Genomic DNA, 23,279 nt, shown 5'->3' with positions numbered 1-23,279 from the left:
ACAAAGGTGTCTATTTACTAAGCCTTGGATGGATATAGTACCAGCCAATCAGCTCCTAACTGTCATTTTTCAAACACATCTGTGACATTGCAGTTAGGAGCTGATTGGTTGGTACTTTATCTCCATTCACTTTATCTCCATTCAAAGGTTTAGTAAATAGAACCCATAGATTGTTAGCTAGATTAGTGTTGAGACTGAGGGAAATAACTAACTATGGTATGATGTGTAAAACACTGCATAATATGTAGGTGCTATATAAATAACTATTAATAATAATAATGAGCACCAGCTGCTATATACATTTTTGTACTGCTGTTTGTATCTTTCTGGGTATCCAGCAGATATCCATGATCTGCTCACAATCCAACCGTTACAGGCTTCTGTCGCTGTAAATCTGTTCTTCACCATAGTTCTCTGCATTCATTTCCACAGCCAGCCACTGCAAGGTTATCCATAGGCAGTGATAGCTAGGCAGCCTCACGGGTTCCTGTATGTTTATCATTCTGTACGCTAATAACAGAGTATATCAGGCAAGGCACTATCTGTGAATTCATATTAATTCATCGCTGAGCTCCCCATTGTTCATTTGTGTGGCTTTTTTGTACATAACTAAATCTGCAGACACAAAATAGCTTATAACATGTATCATTGTTCCCAGTGTGAGGTCGTGTAATCACCGTGGCTGACAATTGTAGTAAATGTCTTTCACAGTGACAGGTGTAATTAAGTTCTATGGCCCCCGGCAAAGACTCAAACAGAGGAAAAAAACCACAGACAGCGAGTAGGGGAGAGACAGGTGGATGAAGGGCAAGAGACAAAAAAAATTACAGGCTAGAGATAATAGTCAATTACCTGAAAACAAGAGGGGTCAATGTGTCAGAGAAAGAGGGGTTTGCAGGAAATGTGACCCTTCTGGTGTGAGTGGAGCCTTATCAACTGCTCTCTCTACTCCAGTTTTAGTTACAGTCTTGCGCTCAATGTCCAATGACCAAATCTAAGATGACCAAGTAGTAATAATTAGCGCCCTGTAACAAGCGAGAGTTCCCACACCAAAGGGTTTATATATATACTCAAGCCCTTTGGCCTATTGTGTCCTCTGATAAGGATCTTCCATTTTCTAGGAGCAGGCCTATCGCAGCATTTAAACGAGGTAGGAACCTCAGGGACAGGTTAGTTAAGGCTGACATCACAGGTAGGGACATGAGGTCTATCCCCAATGTTTATGTCAAGCCCCCGGGTTGTTATAAGTGTAGTAATTGCACTACATGTGCTTTTTTAACAGTTTGCAAATCATTCACCCACACGGGAATAAGATGTACGACATTAGATTTGTCCTTATCTGCTCCACTGATCATGTGGTATATGTGATCGTATGTCCCTGTGGCCTACACTAGGCCAAACCATCTGGAAATTTTCCGAAAGAATGGCGGCCCATAGATCTGCTATTAAACTGGCACTAGGTGGGAGACAAATAGATCAGTCAGTGGCCAAACATTCCAAGGAGGCTGGACACAGTTTGGCGTCACCGGGACCATTGGAGCGCATGCCGCTTGGGCACCATGGTAACAAGCCCTGCGGCGCCCAGAAGTGACGTGGACATGCGTGACAGTCATTGAGCGCCTTGACGGTGGTGAGTGGCAGACGCACATCAGTGCGGGGTATATAGAGGGGGTAAGTTGTATCTTTGTTTGTATGTCTACATTGTCATGATGTGGTCCTGATGACGGGCTGCGGCCTTGAAACGTCAACCTAGCAATACACATGGTGTTTGTTTGCAAAAGCCTCTGAGTGCCAGTTTCTTTTGGATACGCTGTTTATGTTTACTGTGCACCGGAGGAATCTGTTTTATTATTGGAGTGCCAGCAGATCTACAGTATATTTTATTTATTACCAGTTATTTATATAGCGCACACATATTCTGCAGGGCTTTACAGACAGTATTTGCCCATTCACATCAGTCCCTGTCCCAGTGGAGCTTTCAATCTATGTTCCCTATCACATGCGCACACACACACACACTAGGTTAATTTGTGTTGGGAGCCAATTAACCTACCAGTATATTTTTGGAGTGTGGGAGGAAACTGGAGTACCCGGAGGGAACCCACGCAGGCACAGGGAGAATATACAAACTCCACAGGTATGGCCGTGGTGGGAATCGAACCCATGACCTCAGCGCTGTGATGCAAAAACGCTAACCATTACACCATCTGTGCTGCCCTAGTGTATATATATTATATATATATATATGGGATGTGCACCGATCCCCGTGTTTTGGTTTTGGATCTGTATCTCTTTCATGTTTTGGATCTGGACATAGTTTTGCCAAAACCACCCTTGGGTGTTTTGGTTTTAGTTTTGGATCTGTATTTTTTTTTTAAAAATGTATAAAAACTGCTAAAATCACATAATTTGGGCTTTTTTTGTTTCTACAGTATTATTAACCTCAATAACATTAATTTCCACTTGTTTCCAGTCAATTTTGACCACCTCACAGCTCACAATATGGTTTTCATAGGGTTTAGGCCCAAAATTTGCACCAAGCTAGCTGGCTGATTAAGCTAAGCGACAGCAGTGGGTGGCACAAACACATGGCAGTTCAACTTCCAACATGGCACATAAGGCAATATATGGCCTGAGGAAGATGGAGTATGTATGTAGTTGAAGGCAGGGAAATGAAGGGTTGATTGGTAGTAAATTTTATTAATTTTTTTTATTCCAAAGCAAATTTATGAGGGAGGAGGGGAAAGCATGGGTGAACAATATGTCCCCTGTTTTGCTCACAAAATCAACTTGGTGGTTCAGAATATATTTTAAAATTAAAGGGGAACGCAGGAGATGCTGTGTGTGACCATAAACATTTCTGGACATTTTTGGCATTCAGCAACTGTGGCAGTTCAACTTCCAACATGGCACATCAGGAAACAAATGTTTTTATTTTCAAGAGGGAGTTGGAGTATGTATGTAGTTAAAGGCGGGGAAAGGAAAATTTTATTGGGTAGTAAATTTCATTTCATTTTTTGATTTCGAAGCAAATTTCTGAGGGAGGAGGGGAGGCATTTACAAAATTTTTTAAATAATTTACATCAGTCCTTGCCCCAGAAGAATCCTTGAGCGTTAAGCCTGCTGCTGGGAGTGGATTTTCATCCCAGAAGGGGACCAGGAAGACTACTAGTAGTACTTTAAAAAACAATTGACTGTTAAAAAATCCTTTGCAAGGGGGAGCAAGTATGACAGCAGTCACCCAGTTGCACAGCAGATCACTGATGCCATAACATCTATGCTGGGATTAGATGTGTGTCCAATATCCGCCAATAATGCAGAGTGTTTTAGACAGTTAATTGAGGTCCTGTGGCCCTGCTACCAAATCCCATCTAGATTCCACTTCACTAGAAGAGCAATTCCCAACCTGGCAGCAGCCCCTTGATGAACAACACAGCACCCTTTTATGGATAACAAAGCACCCTTGTGGAGCAGCGGAGTGCGGATGGATCACCTGCAGAGTCACAAATGCATGGGTGATAAACTGCAGTCTGGCCGGCAGTGTCATTTTTGTGGAATGATAATTTTATTTAACTTTTATTTTTTAACACTGGGGAAGAGCACCCCTGGATTGACAGAGCACCCGTGGACGACACACCACCCCTTCATGTACTGCAGCCCTAGCCCATTGATGGACAGGACAACACAGCAGCACCCCTTTATGTACTGCAGCCCCAGCCTCTTTATGGACAACACAGCAGCACCTCAGCACAACAACACTGCACCCTTGGACAACAGCAGCACAGACAGAGCACATCTGTTCTGCACACTCTCTATATCCGGAGTGAAAATGACGCTGATCACCGAGACCTTTATAGAATCCAAAACCCGCGAGAATCCGACAGCGGGAAAATTACTTTTGCCTCGTTTTCAAATGCGAGTCAGGCGGGAAACCCTGAGCCGGTCTTGGATCCGACTCGGAATTGCAATGTTCGGGTGGGCCCAGTTCTCGGAGATTCGGATCCGCTCACCTCTAATATATATATATATATATATATATACAGTATATGTATTCCTTTTTCTTTATTAGCATTGAAACTGAAAGATTGGAAGATGATGGCCATATGTTGCCACAACAATAAGTGCATTGCCTTCATATCACACTTGTAGCCCCCTGTCACTGTGTAGATGGTGTGAGGTACATGGGTAGGAAGTGCACCTTCTCTCTTATGCATTCCTCTGCCCTGACTAGCTCATGGGTGTGGGCTATTAGTGACTAGGGGGTCCCTGATCACATGCAGAACTTACATCAAGTCTTTTATGGCTCGTCGCCTACAGTGGTGGCGCACACATAGGGGCGTGGTCACGCCTCCCCTGAACTCCGAGGGCGCCTACAGAATCCCAGGTAATCCATACCAATTTCATACCCTCTCACCACCCCTGGGAGCCTCACCTTCTGTATTCCAACTTGTAGTTTCTTTATTTACACAACTTCAGCTTATAATTTGTTTTTAAATAATCAATGAAAAGGTAAATACATACAGCTCCTATATCCTCCTGCACAGTACAAACATAGGTTACATTTCAACACAGGTAACTTCACATACCAGGATCTACTGGGCACAGTACAACTAGCTAGCAGGGTGCCTGGAACGGCAACCTGCAGCAAGAATTGCTGCTGCAGTACTGCCTGGAATATCCTGCGGACTCTCCAGACGGCTGATACAGCACCCCAAAGAATTTTGAACTGCTGGACAAGCCCCCAGCATGATGTCAACGGAGGAGTGACATGGGGCTATGCCCTAAAAATGGCACAAATAAGGAGATGTGGCCTCACAGGCACAAGGTCACATCCCCATTTGCGCGTGTGCCCACCCCCTTTTTCTGGAGAACCTGTTGGTGTCGCACCAGGAGTCACCACCCATTGTGTTCAGAATAATGACATTTTGGCAAAGAAATGGACATTCTACAACATTGTATTTGGGGCCAAGTCTTCCTGAAAATGTAGCATGAAGAACTGTAAGACTAGAGTCAACTCTTAGATAGGTATTTGATTTGAAGGAAATCACATTCCTTTTGTGACTGCTGTGATGTTCATTTACTATTGGTGGGAGGAACAGACATCAATTAAGTGGCGTCAATGACAATTTGATTTATTTGACAAGACAGTCATTAATTGAAACTGTTATATTTGTGCCACAGTTATGATGAACCTGCCACAACAGAAAATCGGCAGAAATCAATTAGTCCAAGATGATGAAAGTCTGTTTACCAAGTGGAAAAACAACATGGAGAGGATTCTTACACAACAATGGGCGTCTGAGGGTATATTTCAGGAAACTGGTCTGGTGACATAATGTTGAGGGAAATACAAGATAAAAGTGTCAAAACTCCAGTGAATGTTATAAAGCAAACCATAGCTCGAGGATCCATCATACAGTATTCCAGGATTCCTGGTGCACCTACAAAATGGATGAACTGAATGAAGCAGGCACCTTAAAGTGAATCATGAAGACAATTTAGTTGACCATGAAACTGGGGTCCATGCACAAAATTTGGAAAGAATATGGGGTATTGGAAAGTGATGTAATAAAAGACATAGTAGAACAACACTACACCACCTGAAGTCCTACTTCACCACGTTCCTATGGTGCAAGAAAATGGGCGACTGTAGTCTGTTTGAAGCTATGCTATCTGCAATATATCAATTCTGGGGACTGGAAATTCAATATTAATGCTGGGTTCAGCTAACCAGTCACATAGCTATGTGGTAGAAGAGACAGTTAAAAGTTGACAGGTGGTTCAATGAGGTTGTCCCTTTAATACATATGTACCTCTTGTTCTAGAATGCCATCCTGAGTTACAATATTTGCCGTAGGAGACATGTATTCCATAACTTCAATATGGATGCTTTCATGTCAGTAGAAATGGCACTCTACTTGACAATGATGGCACTAGAAAGTTAGTATTGTAAAATCATTAGAGACTCACCTAGTGGCGGATTCAGGGGGAGATCGCACGTCGGAACACATACACCTTCTCCAGATTAGTACTTCAGATGGACAAACATCTCTCTCTTCCCTGGTGCCTCATCTCGTTACCCGGGCTGAGCTCTCAGACGGCTCTGCCTCCTCACTCCATGAGCATCACTGAGAGCTCGGTCCTCTGGATCTGCTGCTGGACTCACCAACCCATAAGTGCAACAGGATGATCTAGATTTGCAAACATATGAAAACTGACCACGCTGCTTGAAAGCCACTTGATCATCAATATACTGTTTTAGACAAGTGAATTCAACAATGCATACTTGCCAGCATTTAAGATAAATGGAGGAGCCCACTGTTTGTTGGTGTGTATAGGGGGAAGTCATTTTTTATTATTTTAGATCACTTATAATATAAACACACAGGATACAAGCTTTCCAGGAAAATTATGTTTTTCCTCATTTTCAGATCTGAACTGGTGAGGAAGAACCGAGTTGAATCCAAGCTGCTCATCTCTACTACAGAATACAGGAAGAGCACAATAGTAGTGTGGGTGACCCCAAAGCCGGCATCAGGGGAGAGACTGCCGGGACTGGAGTCCCAGGCCTGGACAGAGAGGGTGTCCTGCCCCTGGCTCCTACTGCCGATCCCTGGTGAGCTGCACCAGGCTGTACAACAACAGCAGGCCAAAGCGCAAGGAGGACTCCTTAAAAATAAGCCTTCCCTGCACATCGGCCCTCTGTAAAACATCCCTGCTGGCCTGCGGTGCTCCACCTCTATGTGATGTCATGACCTGTGACGTCACATAGGGGTGGAATTGTGCGGCGGAATACTGTGCCCTATAGTTACAAGTGAGCAAAGATTTCATTGCAGTGGAGAGGACAGAAAGACCAGCCATCACCTGGAGCCATTTTAGAATACATATAAATGTACTGGGTCAAAAGCAGCAATGCCATGCATAATAATACAGAGTCTTTATTCTCAATACATGACATCAATAATATTACTACAGTATAAATAATGGGTGCCGTGAACACTGGTCCTGAATTAAGGGGACATCGCTCCAGGTTCTTAATTTATGGGCCCTGGGCTTCCATGCAACCTGAGTGATGCACAATCATTGGAGATGCCTGGTCTTTTGTGGTTGCTTTCCTTCTGCTTTTCTGCCTTGACTTATGATGTGTCACCAGGCAGGTTACGCATAACAGGTCACAACTTCCATCTTCCTGCAATGCTGCTCTGTCAGTGCAGATGCCAGGTTGGGCAGCACACTGAGCTCTCAATAATCAATAGTGATTCATAGAAACAGGGTACAGTGACTGTGGGAGGCCTTGAAGTATTTAATTAATTAAGTGCATGCAAATGGTGGAAACCGAGCAAAAACTTGTCAGCCTTATAGCTTTAAAATGCATCTTAAATAAGTATTTGAAAAAAACGAAAACAGTATTATGTACCATCTTCTATGTCCTCTTTGTCTGTGAGTCCATAAACACTGGACAACTCGCTGTATAACAGTAAATGATTACCATGGGATATACCTGATAAGAACTGCTTCATAAAAGAGCCATATAACCTTTATAAACATCTGACAAAATGAACGACAGGGGATTTCCCACAGAGGGATCCTACAATTCGCTTCATTTATTTAAGGGGTCAGAGTACACGCTTGCTCATGTCTTTCAAGAAAAATAACAATTAACCTTCTGCCATGCACACAATTGTTTGAAAACAGACACCAAAGGTCCTGCAGAAAGAGCGTAATGTTAATTAGCTTGTATGTAATATGGTAATTTTTATATTATCTTCCCCAACAGCTGGTAGGCTGAGCTGTTTTGAAACATTAATCAAGCACCAAATATATTCTGTTTGTATGATTGCACCTGGAAATTAAAAACATTTCCCATGAGCATACTGTATTTATATGTGTATATACATGTAGAAAATATGAGAAGGATTCTACAACTATTTCTATCAGGCGGGCTACCGGACTATTAATTATTACCCAATCAGTGCTGAATATGCTTGTACATGTGTCCAAAACAGTAATCCATCCCAATATTAGCAATAACTTTATCTATGGGTTGTCCAGACCAGCACCATATTAGAAATAGTCATGTTTGTGATGGAAGTATACTGTCGGTCCTATACCTCTGGCCAGCAATGGATAGCAGTGAAAATACATGGTAATAAAAAGATATACTAAATTCCCATAGTTACTATCTCACCGCTGACTTTATTACTATGGAAAACAATGGGAGTAGTCTGTTTAGGCGTCGGATGTGCTCTTAATATAATATTACATTAACCCCTTTGCAGCAAGAGGACAGATATTGCATGATAGTGCTCTTCCTCCACATATACATATAGGGGTCTATTTACTAAGCAGTGTTAGGAGACAGAGTGAAATCAGCCTGTGGGAGCTGATTGGCTGGCACCTTATCACTTTTCACTCTGTCTCCTAACACTGCTTAGTAAATAGACCCCTAAGACTGCTGAGGACGAGTACCACTCATCTGCCTTGGTGACCGTTACATGGCAAAAACAAACAAAATTATCTTTCCCCCCACTGGTACAAATGACAGATGGGGACTGCAGCAAGCATCGGAGGGACACAGAGAATCATGCAGTGATGTCATTTTGGTGAAAATAAAATAAAATACTGACTTTTAAGTTCCATTTTTCAAGTGATATAGCCAGGGGCGTAACTAGAACTTTTTGGGCCCCATAGCAACATTTTTAAGGGCCCCCCCTAACTTAGGTCTTACACAATAACCACAGTAGTTCCCCTAAAACATTAAATGCCCACTGTAATGGTGCCCCTTATGCAATGCCCACTGTAATGGTACCCCTTACGCAGTGCCCCCAGTAGTGAGCCCCCTGTAGTTGCCCCCAGTAATGAGCCCCCTGTAATGCCCCCAGTAGAGAGCCCCTTGTAAATGCCCCCAGTAGTGAGCCCCCTGTAATGCCCCCAATAGTGAGCCCCTTGTAGCTGCCCCCAGTAGTGAGCCCTGTGTAGCTGCCCCCAGTAGTGAGCCCCCTGTAGCTGCCCCCAGTAGTGACCTCCTGTAGCTGCCCCCAGTAGTGACCCCCTGTAGCTGCCCCCAGTAGTGACCCCCTGTAGCTGCCCCCAGTAACTGCCCCAGTAGTGAGCCCCCTGTAGCTTCCCCCAGTAGTGAGCCCCCTGTAGTGAGCCCCTGTAGCTGCCCCCAGTAGTGAGCCCCCTGTAGCTGCCCCCAGTAGTGAGCCCCCTGTAGCTGCCCCCAGTAGTGAGACCCCAGTAGCTGTCCCAGTAGTGAAGCCCTGTAGCTGCCCCCAGTAGTGACCCCCTGTAGCTTCCCCCAATAGTGAGCCCCCTGTAATGCCCCCAGTAGCTGCCCCCTGTAGTGAGCCCTCTGTAATGCCCCCAGTAGTGAGATCCCAGTAACTTCCCCCCACGCGCGCGGGCGCATGCGCACACACAAAACAAACAAAAAATAACTTACCTTATCCCCGCTCCTGTGAAGCCGCCGACCACCCCGTCGCCCGCTCCTCGGCACTATGAGAGTGACGTCACTCCCATAGTGCACTGCGGGACCCGGAAGACGGAGCTCATTCCTGAGCTCCGTCCCCGGCGTCCGCTCCTCGGCACTATGGGAGTGACGTCATGACGTCACTCCCATAGTGCATTGCGGGACCCGGAAGACGGAGTGAGCTCCGTCCTCCGGCTGCCGCCGGGGGTTTGAGTAGGAGTCGGGCGTCCGCTGGTAACAAAATCTCAGCGGGCGCCCGGCATATGGAAAGTGCAGGGGGTGCGATCGCTGGGCCGGCGGGCCCCTTAAGCCGCCGGGCCCCATAGCAACCGCACCCCCTGCACCTTCCATAGTTACGCCACTGGATATAGCCCCTTAGCCTAAAGCGGAGCTTGGGTGGAGCAACTGGAGCAGATGCTTCTGGCGCCGACGGTATTGGAGTGTGCTGTTTGGCCTCCTCAAAACTTTGGGCTATGAGCACTGTACCCAATTGTGTCACACACTCACAGCGCCCAGCCTCAGACTCTGCCCTGCAGGCTGCTGCTGAAGCTGTCATTTAGGTCACACGGGCATCTTCTAATGTCACTGCACAACATAGAGCCGAGGAGGCAAAGCTGTCACAGACTAGCAGCTATTAACTGGTGGTCACCGATGAGCACCAGACAATATCACCCAGCACTACAATCAAAGTTAGTTTTCCATAGGCGTGCCCTCTGTTCTGTGGATGGAGCTCTCGAGATTTAGCAACAGCGCATGCATTCATTGTAGCCTGCATATGCAACTTTGAGAAATCACAGGAGATTCAGGGCCTGATTCAGAGCCGCTCGTAAGCGGCCGCTCGTTCGCTCCGAGCGATGTTCACACATCTGCACATGCGTATGGGTCGTAGTGCGCATACGTCAACCAGTCAGTGCGGTCGGAAATCGTGTGTTCGCAAAATAGCGAGTGCCTGTTAATTTGAGTGACAGGATGAGGCGTTTGTGGGTGGTAACAGGGGAAGGTGCTTGAAAACGGGGAGTGGTGATCTGAACGCAGGCGTGCCAAAAGGTAAAAACGAGCGTTTTAAGGGTGTGCATAATTAACAAAGCAGCGTCATCGACCACGTCACTTGGTTGTCTCTTAGCCTGGACTGTTCGCATGATTGCGGTAGGAAAATCCAACCACAAGCACTGCGAGCAGTTCAGACGCCTTTCGATGTACTCGATTAATCTAATAAATAGCGGAGATGACGTAGGATGCGAACGGCCAGGGGGCGTCTTTACAAAATAGCGAGCGCATGTTTCGCTCGCTCAGACATAGAGGCGTCAACAGACCGCAAAGAGCGAGCGCTCAATTTAAATAGCCGGCCCCTTTTTCTGAACGAGCGAGCGCAAATAGCGTCCAGCTCTGAATCAGGCCCTTAGAGTCATACGCATCACAGCCGCATACATACTTGTGTCTTAGTGGTTACAAATAGATTGCATTCGGCACAGGATCAGTGTGCCGTAGGTAGTCATTAGCCAACTCTGAATATAGGCACATATTCACATTTATGTCTGCCCAACTCTGAATCAGGCTCTTAATCAGTTAAGTTTAGTTCACTTTAAAAAAAATGTATACCTTGTCTACAATATTTTTCCTCCACATTGTAAGCTTTGAAATTGAGATAGCGCAAATTTGCATACAGAAAATAATACTTTGCTTTTTGCAATTTTGGAAAGGTGGTTAATGCCAAAGCAAAAACCACAAAGTAAAATTACTTTTATTATACATTCTTTACATTTCAACAAAACAAAAAAACAACAAATTTTTTTTGCCCATTTTGGTAACATTTTATTTGACATGTTAGAAGTAGCAAGAAGACTAAGAGTATTTCTGAAAATGCAATGCCTTCTGAAACAAACACGGCATAATAAGTGTGGATACTATATACAAATAAAGATAAAAAATACACAGCAAATGACTGAGAAAACCCTCAGAAGCTAAGGGGTTAAATCTATGCCATTTATTATTTCACTGAACTGTTTTCACCACAATTGGGCCAAATTTTGGGTCAAACTTCTTGCTAATTTGCCTTAGTTCGCTCTGAATTATAGGATCCCAGCTCTGATTCATCTGTCCTATCAGCCATCTATGTTCTCTCTAGGCAGGGGCGAATTGGGATGGAAAACCAACCCGGGAAATTTCTAGAAGTAGCCCTAATTGGGGCGTGGTCTTATGAGGGGGTGGTTACTATCAAGGGGGGCGGGATTCCTCCTCATATGGCCTGATTCTGAGTTGGATGCAACTATTATATATTCTAAAATCAAAGCACAAGAAGGGGGCGCCACCATGTGCATCAAATAGTAAAATAATTTATTGCAATCATAAAACACTCAAAGACGGCATGCTTACCAACTAGTATACTAGATTCATACAAATGTAGGCATCATCCTGGGGGTCAGGATGCCGGCGCTCATAATATCAGCGCCACAATCCATATAAGTATTAGGGTTAGGTTTAAGGTTAGGGGTTCGGCACTAGGGGGGGGGGTTAGGGTTAGGCTGTGGGGGTAGGAGGGTTGGGGTTAAGCTGGGTACACACTAGACGATATCCATTTGGCTGATTCAGACGCATCGGAACAACAAATCATTCATATTGTCCAGTGTGTACGCACGGTGCTGGTTGTCCATCGCATCCTCAAATCTTTTGTACATGCAAAAAGATCTGAGGATGCTGCTGAATGCAGCATGGCCTCCGCTACCCTCTGTTGTTGCTCTGTCGCTGCCGGCATCAGCAAATGTGTATGCACTAACTGATGCTGGAACCCCCGCCAGGTCCAATTGCTCACAAAATCATGCTGGGTACACATCACCTAATGTGTACCCAGCTTTAGACTGCGTGGGGAGGGTTAGGCTGCTGGGAGAAGGTTAGGGTTAGGCTGCGGGGGGGTGGGTTAGGATTAGGCTTCGGGAAAGGTGGGTTAGTGGGAGAGTTAGGGGTCAGGGATAGCCAATCAGAGATACCACCAGCAATACATCAGGCTTCTCTGGGCAAACGCGTCATAGGATCGTCACTGCAATGTCACAACGTCAAGTCACGCTTGGAGCAGAGATAGATAGATAGACAGATAGATAGATACACACACATTTTCTGTAAATAGCATAATCACCTCTAAATACTATTTACTACATGTGCAACCTACATAAATATCAGTGTGCATGGTATTGAAGTAACAAACCACATATGACCCTTAAACATATCAATATTATATATATATATATATATATATATATATATATATATACACACATACACACACATATATTATTTATATATATATTTTTTATTATAATTCATTATTTTCACATGCCATCCAACAAGTTGTGATAGTTATTTAGGTGATGCCTGAGATTTGATGTAATCATAATATTATAATCACATCACATCCTAGGCATCACCTAAATAACTATCATGACAAAACTTGCACAACTTGTAGGATGTGAATATATATATATATAGTCATATGTCACATCATGTGTATAAGTTGTGACTCACTCACTGCCAATCGCGGCCGCTCGCTCCAGCCTTGAAACAGCCCTGCCCCATCTCCCCTTCCCGGATCCTGCGCTGGACTGGTGGTTGCTGGAGGCGGAGCCGTGAGGTGTCAAGATGGCACCAAAACAGCGGCCATCTTGGTAAATGAGAATGTTTTAGTTATGGAACATTCATGGAGGTAGCGCACTCCATATTTCAACATTTGCTAACTCTATTGGTGACAATAACTGCATCACCTTTTTTCTTATTCCTATGTACTTCTTTAATGTTGCAGTATATTTGTGTTTTTGTATTACCTGTTGCACATGTTTATACATACATCTGTTTTATGAGTATTTGTCGAAACCGAATAATTGGGTAGGACAGAATCTGTTTGCCAATCAGGAAAACCTGCACGACGCCATCTTGTGAATGGCAGCAAGACTCCATTTTAGAAAGGAAAGCTTACACAAGCGCCATTTTGTCAAAAATACATAGTACACAATCCAGTGCAAAATTGATAAAAGTAGCAATTTTGCTACTCACAACGCAAAGTTGCTAAAAAGTAGCATGAACAGCTTTTTAACAATCTTCCCCTAACACCGACCGACGGTGTTTTGCAGACATAAAATAACTTTCCAACACATGAAAATCACCACAGACTTATATTTGAGCAGTAGCAAAGTAGTGGTGTTTTCCCTGCATTCACATTAACACATACGCGATGTAGCAAAAAGTAGCAAATTAGTGGTGTATTCCCTGCACTTCATGTTAAACATAGGACAATGCAAAATAGCTATTTAGACACACAGCCAGCTTTTTAGTGACCTTTCCCAAACCCATACTGGCATGCTCACACACATACACAGAAGCCTTTCCAACTTAGTGCTGGTTGCTAAGTGCCCCACAGACCCTCAAACGCACAACACAATTTAGTGTCATTTCTCCCCGCATACACATTTAAAAGCAATGGTCCCGCAGCGCGAAAGGAACGATTATTACTTGGTTTAATCGCAATGTCAGCATATAAAGAAATTAATGTTTTCTGTAACTATGGCTTAGTAAATGACAATTGGACCGTGTTTGGTGCCGTACTGATCTACTCTGTTCCCACAGCGTTCCGGTGGCATCGGTGAGGAGATCAGAACATACGGCTATGAAATATGAATGTTAGAGAGAATAACTTCTTGAAATGTTGTATGCTATAGTTAGATTAGATTTATTATGCAGCGGGAAGGTGAACACAATCAGGCTGTCAGAGGCTGGGTTGAGTCTTTGCACTGACCTATGAATTGTACCGTAACGGAAGAAGCAAGAAGAGGAACCAATGAGAACCTGCCAACGTATTCTATTGTATTGCTTATCCCAGTACGGGTATATATGTGAGTGCTCTGAAACAAGATGCCAGTCTGTGGTGTTCCTGTTATGCTGTTCGACGAAGGTCTCATTATTGATGCCGGTATCTGGTCCCAGAGCGCATGCGTATGCATTGACTGTACCTTATGACCTAATGTTTGTACAATTTAGTTTGCGCTCATTGTTCGATCATAGCGTTGTAACATCTGTACTTTTACCTGAATAATAATCTTTAGCGCGTTGGACCGCTATTTAACTGTCTTAGAGTTTTATTAATGGTATAATTAAACACAGCACTAATTAGTGACACCTTATTGTTTTAGAAGGTATAGGCAGGTTTTGTCTTAGAGGTTCTAGGCAGGTGAATCTTAGAGGTTTATAGGCAGGAATGTACTAAAGGTTTATTTACGATTCAACATATTATAAACACACACAAACACATACACATATCTTGCCTATCTCCCTCGGGCTGCATTGGAGGTTCTGCATCAGATGCCAGAACCCTGTCCTGCCTCCCGGCCTGGAAGCTGCTGATCAAGGCCCCTGATCTGACTGCCATTGGAGCCCACACACCACCCAGATCTCTGGTGGGCTGGTACCCATTGACCCCTGCCTTCCTACAGCAATAACTCCTGCAGTCCTCTCTACATACAGTATACCAGGAGGAGAAGGGAGGTGACTGTGGGAACTCGCTCCCTTCTTCCTTGATCCACCTGTACACAAGTTTGGGGACATTCCTATTGATGTGACTTAGATGATTTCTTTCATGTCCTGACCTGTCCACCCTGACAGGGCCGGACTGGGACTAAAAATAGGCCCTGGCATTTAAAGAGCACACAGGCCCACCTCGCGTCAGCATCTGTCTCCTGGCATAGACTGCTCCCCTAACTATTCCTGACCCCTCCCACTTCTTAGTCTATGCTCTTACAAATGTAATTAATATTAGAACAACAGACAACAGACACATCATTATCTATTAAAATACATACAACAGAGCACATCCTACATGGGAGTCAAACATTTGGTATTGTATTGGTTCTGTTAAGTTGTGCAGACACCTATAGATATATCTGTCCAATTCGTATAGTGGGACAGAAAATCTGGGAATGTGTGGGAGCAAATAACAATAGAAATTTGCTCCCAGATGCTGGAAAATGGACCAGATTTTCTTTCCCACCAGACAGATTGGACAGATATCTATAGGTAAAGCTGGCACTTCACTGGTGTAGGTCATATACAAAGAAAGGGGAAAGCATTTTCCCAAGCGATAGTTTAGCAGTTGTAGAAGATTAGATAGTGTTCACTGTAGGACTTTTTTAGGGTAGGGGTGCTGAATGCAGAGGACACCTCTGTGCACACCAAAGCAGAGCCACAACTACACATTTTAACAAAAGAGCATTTGTGCTGCCAACCATAGGGGAAGCAGGGAGAGCGCGTGCCTATGGCACGGCAAAAAAATTCAGGCGTAGTTTTGCTGGGAAGGGGCGTAGCCACCTAATATTTCACGTTACATCACACAGTAGTGTCCCTTTTTCACATTACGTCACACGGTAGTGCCCCATAGTCACGTTACATCACACAGTAGTGTGCCTTTTTCACGTTATGTCACACAATAGTGTCTCTTATTCACATATATGAATATTTGCACATAAATATTATAAAATAGAAATATAATAAACAATATATTGTATACAATTAATATTAATACTACATGGATCTGCAGATTTGAAATAGCAACATACTAAAAGGAATAGAGAGACAGGAAAAAGAGAGGAGGAAAGGGAGGAGCCAGGAGAAAAAGAGGAGGAATTTGGGCAGCTGGGGAGAGAGAAGGAAAGAGGGGACCCAACATAGGAGAATTAGGGAGAGCCATGAGAGAGAGGAGGAATAGGAGAAACTGGAGTAGAGAGAGAGAATATGGGAAGCCAGGAGAGACATAGGAGAAATATGGGGAGTAGGAAGAGAGAGAAGAAATAGGGAGAGCCACGAGAGAGTGAAGGAAGAGGTTGAGCCGAGAGAAAGGGAGGAGGAACTGGGGAAGCTAGAGAGACATAAGAGAAACAGGGTGAGCTGGGAGAGAGAGAAGGAATAGGGGAAGCTGGGAGAGAGAGAGAAGGAATTAGGGAGGCCGGGAAAGACATAGGAGAAGGGAGCTGGGTGAGAGTAGGAAGGAATAGGGAAAGACGAGAGAGCGAGGAGGAATAGGGGGAGACAGGAGAGATATAGAAGAAAGGGGAAGCTGGGAGAGAGAAGAGAAATAGGGGGAGACAGGAGAGAAGAAAGGGGAAGCTGGGAGAGAGAAGAGGAATAGGGGGAGACAAGAGGGACATAGAAGAAAGGGGAAGCTGGGAGAGAGAAGAGGAATAGGGGGAGACGAGAGAGACATAGAAGAAAGGAAACTGGGAGAGAGAAGAGGAATAGGGGGAAACGAGAGAGACATAGAAGAAAGGGGAAGCTGGGAGAGAGAAGAGGAATAGGGGGAGACGAGAGAGACATAGAAGAAAGGGGAAGCTGGGAGAGAGAAGAGGAATAGGGGGAGACATAGGAGAGGGGGAGACGGGAGAGATGGAGAGGGAGACAGATGGGAGAGGGGAAGAGGGATTGAGGGAGACAGATGGGAGAGGGGAAGAGGGAGAGAGGGTGACAAAGATGGGAGAGGGAGAGAGGAAGGGGGGTAGAGGGAGAGAGGAAGGGGGGGAAGAGGAAGGGGGGAGGGAGACAGACGGGAGAGGGGGAGAGAGAGAGAGATGGGAGACGGAAGAGGGGGAGATGGGGGAAGGTGGTAGAGGGGGAGACAGATGGGAGAAGGGGAGAAAGAGACGGGAGAAGGGAAGACAGAGACAGGAAGGGGGGAGAGGCGGATAGGGAAACTGGAGGTGGAGAGGGAGATGGAAGGGGGAGAGGGAGACAGAGATACGTGAGGGGGAGGGGGAGAGAGGAGACAGATAGGAGAGGGGTACAGAGATAGGAGAGGGGGAGAGGGAGACGAGAGAGGGAGACGGGAGGGGCATACATAGGAGAAAGAGGGGAACCTGGGAAAGAGAGAGAAGGAATAGGGGGAGACAGGAGAGACATTGGGCTCAATTCAATTCAACGCAAATTCAATAGCATCGGAAATGAGCTCCCGGAGCTATTCAATCCATTGCGCCACTAAGCCCGACTAAGGATTTCCTCTCTCATCCCTCCTGGGACGCAAGCAAAAATCCAACAATCCTTTGCGTGGCAGAAACAGCATCGCGCCGGGAAGTTTAGTCAGAGAATGCCCGTTCTCGTGACTAAACACCTTGTTTAATGCGCGAGGCACAGGAGAAGGGCATTCTCCAACCTAACAACACACTGAATTGAATTGAGCCCATTGGAGAAAGAGGGGGAGCTGGGTGAGAGAGGAGGAATAGAGGGAGATGGGAGATAGAGGGTAGGAATAGGGGGAGAATGGAGACAGGAGGAATAAGGGCACGCAGCAGAGTTTAGAAATAGGGGGAGATGCGGAGGGAATAGGGGGACACAGAAAGAAGAGAGAAGAAATCAGGGAAGATAGAAGAGAGAATAAGAGTAGGCGGAATAAGGTGAGATGAGAGAGAAACAGAAGGAAATTAATGGCGGAGATGGCAGAGATACCTGATGTAGTTTTGTGCAGAGGTTTTACCTTCTCACCATATTCAGTCCCCCGTGAAGAAGCGTCCTGCTGTACTGTAGCTGATGCCCGGAACCCGGAAGTGCGGCTCCTCTGAATGGCATGTACTCCTCGTGCGGCTCCACCTCCCGGGCAGCAGACTGTCTGCATAGCGCTGCCCCAGATTCCTTCTCACTGACCCCAATCCCAATGGGCTTGGTCGCGACCAGGGCAGTTTCTAGGGTCTGAGGCTCCCAGTGTGAGCAGTCAAAATACGCCCCCCCCAAGAAGCAGTAATATTGCGGATTCGGCATGACCTCATCGTGAGGGAGTGTGGTATCACAGTAAGGGAGCATGGTCTCGAAAGAAGACAGAATGTATGCCGCTGTACACCCCCCAACTGACATAGCACATGCTGCACACCCCCCGACATAGCACATGCTGCACACCCCCCCAACTGACATAGCACATGCTGCACCCCCCCCAAATGACATAGCACATGCTGCACCCCTTCCCAAATGACATAGCACATGCTGCACAAACACCCCCAAATGACATAGCACATGCTGCGCATGCACCCCACCAGGCCCCAACATCCTGCTGCAGGCTGCACTTCACCCCGCACAACTGACATTATTTACACATGCTGCTTGCACCCTTCCCCCTGCTTCCCCCGTGGAGGTGTAGTTACCTGGTGAAGCTGCAACAAGCACATGCGCAGCGCAGCACATCTCCCTGCTGTGCACCCAGGAGGACAGGAGGGAAGGCGGCTATTGGTTGCGCACCTTGCGCACGCGAAGTTGAGGCTGGGAGACAGTGCTGAGACGGACCCGGCACCCGCCCCTAGAAACAGCCCTGGTCGCGGCGGTAGAACCTCCCGTACCTCGCTTGCTCAGCAACAAGATTTCAGGAACGCGCGGCTGCGTCATGATGCAGCGTGATGACGTCACTGCGTCATGACGCGGCCATGCATTCGTGCAATCTGTTTACTGAGCAAGGCACCGCCCGCGAGGTTGTACTGCCGGGTGAGCCTGTGCTCAGCCAAAGCGGTCCATTTGGCCATCGGCCCTTCTGGCATTTGCCAGAAGTGCCCGATGGCCAGTCCGGCCCTGCACCCTGAACTACCTGATCCTGTGAGGAAGGGTCGATGGTGCATTCCAATTGGCTACAGCTCCGACCAGGCATCCTTGAACTGAACAACCTGTACTAGCACATCTAGCTATTGCTGCTCTCTCAACTGACCACCTCCTACACTACACTATGGGCCTGATTACGACCCGCTCGCTGCTGGAGGCAGCTCGCAGGTCTGATGGGCGTTTTTTTTTTTCTCTGGAGCACGTCGCAATTATCACAACCATCGGGCTTGCGAGGAGACCCTGTGGTAGGGTGTCAGCTCTCGCAAGCCCGAGTGGAATCCCTGCTCTAATAGAGCAGGAAGTCCACTACTGACATCACAAGTGATGTCAGTAGGGCCGCCCACAAACACCAGGCGTTCCTAAGGAAACGCCTGCGTTTGTGTAGCCACCCCCCCTCCCCGCCTATAAAACGAGATGAGCTGTCAATCAACATCAACAGCCGACCCGTCTTGTAGCTAGACCCATAGCAATGGAGCAGCCGTCGCTGGACGGATCTCGTGCATGCGCAATCCGGAGGCGGCGCATGCGCAGTGGGGGACCATCGACCCGCATGCGAGTGCTGTGCGCATACAAGCGGGTCTGAATCAGGTTCTATGCCTCCCAAGAAGGATGCTGTGAAAGGGAAGGGATTATCCAACCCTCTCTAATATTTACAAATTCTTATGGAATTCTGCTCCCAGCTCTGATGTTTGCAAGTCCTCGGCTTCTGCTCTCTCTAAAGCAATGGACACCCAGCTTGCAAAAGGTACATTTCCCCCATGACTGCCAGTGGAGGTCAGCAACTCTGAGATTCTACAGTTCCTTAAAACCTTGCCCTCCAATTCTAATTTTCAGGAACTGGAGGGTCAACTAGAGGAAAAATTTGGTTTCAGGCTTGATTTCCTGCAAACCAGTGGTCGAAGTGGGGCGGTATACGGCGGTATGATATACCGCCACTTCCCAGCGCCACTTCGTTTTTGCAGCAGAAAGTGTACCAGCACTGGGATCTAGTATGGGATCCCAGCGCTGGAACAGCAAAGTGTGGAGATGTGTCCCGCTGGGGACACATCTCTTTATCGGCGACGACGCTGGCATGGAACCAGGAGCCTCGGGTAATGGGCGGCTGCGCTGCACTAGTTAGCAGCGGCACTGACAGCCAGAGACAGCCAATCATGGCTCACAGAGCGCTACCCAATGAGAAGCTGCCAAGTGACAGCTTCTCATTGGCTCACAGATCCGGCTGGCCGGTGAGCTGGTTTGCGAGCCGGGATTGGATGCCAGCTCGTGTGGACATTAAACTGCATTTCAGCAGGAGACCTAATGCTCCAGGCCCGGGGTCCGTTCCAGCTGCAGTGTAGCTAGAGGTAAGAGGGGAGGTTGTAGGAGGGAATATGTTAATGAGAGAGGCAGGGGGTGAGAGATGAATAGACAGTTAGTGGTGTAGAGGGGTTGAGAGAGGGGGAACCAGTTAGAGAAAGGGACAGGGGGTGAGACAGAGGGAATCCGGCAGGAAGAAGTGCAGTAAGTGAAAGGTGCAGTAGCTGAGATAAAAGCAGGGGCTAAAAGGGTAGCCGCGCTCACTATTCTGTGGTGACCGCACCGGGTGTCATCCAGTGCAGGACAGCCAGTGGAGTGAGAGTTTCAAGGGGTAGGGGGTCTGGATTCAAATCTCCATACCCCACCTCAAAATTCCCACTTCGAGCACTGCTGCAAACATATGTTGCCCTCATTTCTGGTAAGATATTGGGCCTGAAAGAGGCCAAGGAAATGTCTGCCCACTTATAAAAATTAATGAATAACACTGCTAACATCTCCACTGGAGATCCATCATGGTTCCCTCTATTTTTCTAAGGTTTTACCACATTGACCAATACATTGACATAGAGGACATAGGCCCTGATTCAGAGCCGGTCGCTATTAGTGCTCGCTCGTTCAGAAAAAGGGGGTGGCTATTCAAATGAACTGTTCGCTCTTTGTGGTCTGTTGCCGCCTCTATGTCTGAACGAGCGAACAAAACATGCGGACGTTTTTTTGATAAAAACGCCCCCTGGCCGCTCGCATCCTACGTCATGTCCGCTATTTATTAGATTAATCGAGTACATCGACCAGCGTATGAACTGCTCGCTATTCTTGTGGTTGGTTTTTCCTACCACAAATTTGCGAGCAGTTCTGACTATAAAATAACCCAGTGACGTGGTCAGTGACGCTGCTGTATTAATTATGCACACCCATAAAACGCCCGTTTTGACCTTTAAGCACACCTGCGTTCTGATCTCCACTCCCCGTTTTCAAGCACCTTCCCCTGTTACCACCCACATACGCCTCCTCCTGTCACTCTTATTAGCAGGCATTCGCTATTTAGCGAACAAACAATTTTCGGTCGCACTGACTGGTTCGCGCATGCGTATTACGATCCGTACGCATGCGCAGTTGGGCAAACATCGCTCGGAACGAACGAGCGGCCGCTTACGAGCGGCTCTGAATCAGGCCCATTACTCTCTCTGCTTTAGGCAGATATTCAGGGGTATATTCACTAAAGTGAGAGTTTTTAGAAATGGAGGTGTTGCCCATAGCAACCAATCAGATTCTACTTAACAGTTAACTACAACCTTCTAGAAGATAATAGATATAATCTGATTGGCTGTTATGGGCAACATCTCTACTTCTAAACACTCTCACTTTAGTGAATATACCCCTTAGAGTTTATACTTGGTTCTACTCTCTAGGGGCTCTATTTACTACAATCTGCATTGGTAATGCAGATTGTAGTGTGATATTACCGACTAAGGCCCTCATTCAGAGCCTCTCGTTAACAGCAGTATGCTCGTTGCGTTCCGATGTTGTGACACCGCGCATGCGCCGGTGTAACACTGCGCATGTGCGTACGGCAGATTGAGAGTTTTTTTTCACTCGTTCGGCAAATTGCGAACAGGAAGTGACATGTCAAATGTGATTGACAGAACAGGCCGTTTTTGGGCGGTGACAGGGGTGGAGATGGAAAAACGCAGGCGTGGCGAGGCGTTTTTGGGGCGTACATAAATTAGCTCATGCGAACGTCCAATGTGTTCGTACCAACTCATACGTCACTGGCTGATCCTCTTTCCGTTAAAACTGCTCGCACAGCTTAGGGTCTGGATTACTCGACCACAATGGCGATGGCCTTGTCCTTTTGCCCGGGCCTCCACGATGTTTCATCGATTTATCACGGTTTGTCAGATAAACAATCAACTTTGGATTGAAAACCAGCTTGTTTTTTTTTTTTTTTTTTTCCACTTTGTAATAGCACAAAACCGTACGTAGCTGAAAATCTCGGCTGCTAATTTCAGGATTACACAATCAATTAGCGTTTTTTGGTAGGAATGTATTTTACAATTTGGTTAGTATTTTTGCATTTTGTAACAATATTGTATTCATCTTTGTGTGTATTGTAACCTTTTGCATTGGTATTTTTTTTTTTTAACATTTATTCCAAAGTGTTTTTTAAAGTAACATTTTGTTTTAACCCTTGATTTTTTGAAAGTCCCAAACTCAGATTTCGTTTTTCCCTTGTGGGCCAGAATTAACTATAAAACAATTGTCAATTAATGTCACAATACAGTTGAGAACAATTTGTAGGTTTTATTTGCCAAACACATTTTTAAACAAATCATGTGCATTGTCATGTACATTTTTGGGGTCCTTGTTACCCACTAATATTTGACACATATTATTGGATTAAATGATATTTTTTGCACACAAACGAAAAAAATATTAAAAACAATTCACAAGAAAGGAGAGGGAAGTTTTGGCCAGAAAGGAATATGGGGCAAGCACAGAAGGTGTGTGGGCAAAGTAGCCAGTGCTGTCATTGTTTCTTTCCCCGTTTGGCTGGGGTAGGGTGGGCGCCAGACCGGCTCCGGAATGTCCTCTGGCTGGCCTGTCCAGAGGCAGATGTTGTGGCCTCTGGACTAGGCACAGGGCTAGGCACATTTGGAGGAATGGCTGTTGTTGTGCCAGAGGTGGAGGATCCTGATGTTCCGGCAGGAAGGGAGATCGGCTCCACCATGTGCTGACGAACGAGCTGCTCCAGGGCATTGGCGATTCGGATGTTGGCCCTGGTATTTTCAGCCAGGGCCTGACCAATGGTCACGTTGGCGCCCGCATTTTGCTCCAGGGCCTAAGCCACCCGTAGCAGACTGGCGTCCATCCTCTGCAGAATCTCTGTATGGGAATCCGATTTAAAATTGAG

The 23,279-nt window shown here is 46.2% G+C and overlaps 1 long non-coding RNA gene across 1 annotated transcript; it reads right to left on the bottom strand.

Annotated features, from left to right (window-relative positions):
• Positions 1-5,120: 5,120 nt before the first annotated feature.
• On the bottom strand, positions 5,121-9,578 carry LOC148518898 (uncharacterized). The gene is made up of 3 exons (XR_015878970.1): positions 9,446-9,578; positions 5,971-6,191; positions 5,121-5,441 (listed from the first exon to the last, which is right to left on the bottom strand). It is a non-coding gene; the product is annotated as an uncharacterized LOC148518898 (long non-coding RNA).
• Between the last annotated feature and the right edge of the window lie 13,701 nt (positions 9,579-23,279).

This window comes from Taudactylus pleione, unplaced genomic scaffold (genome assembly GCF_031769625.1).
Source record: "Taudactylus pleione unplaced genomic scaffold, aTauple2 ptg000198l, whole genome shotgun sequence".
NCBI lineage: Eukaryota > Metazoa > Chordata > Amphibia > Anura > Myobatrachidae > Taudactylus > Taudactylus pleione.
The sequence above is the reverse complement of the archived record's forward strand: the minus strand, read 5'-3'. Positions and strand labels throughout refer to the sequence as shown.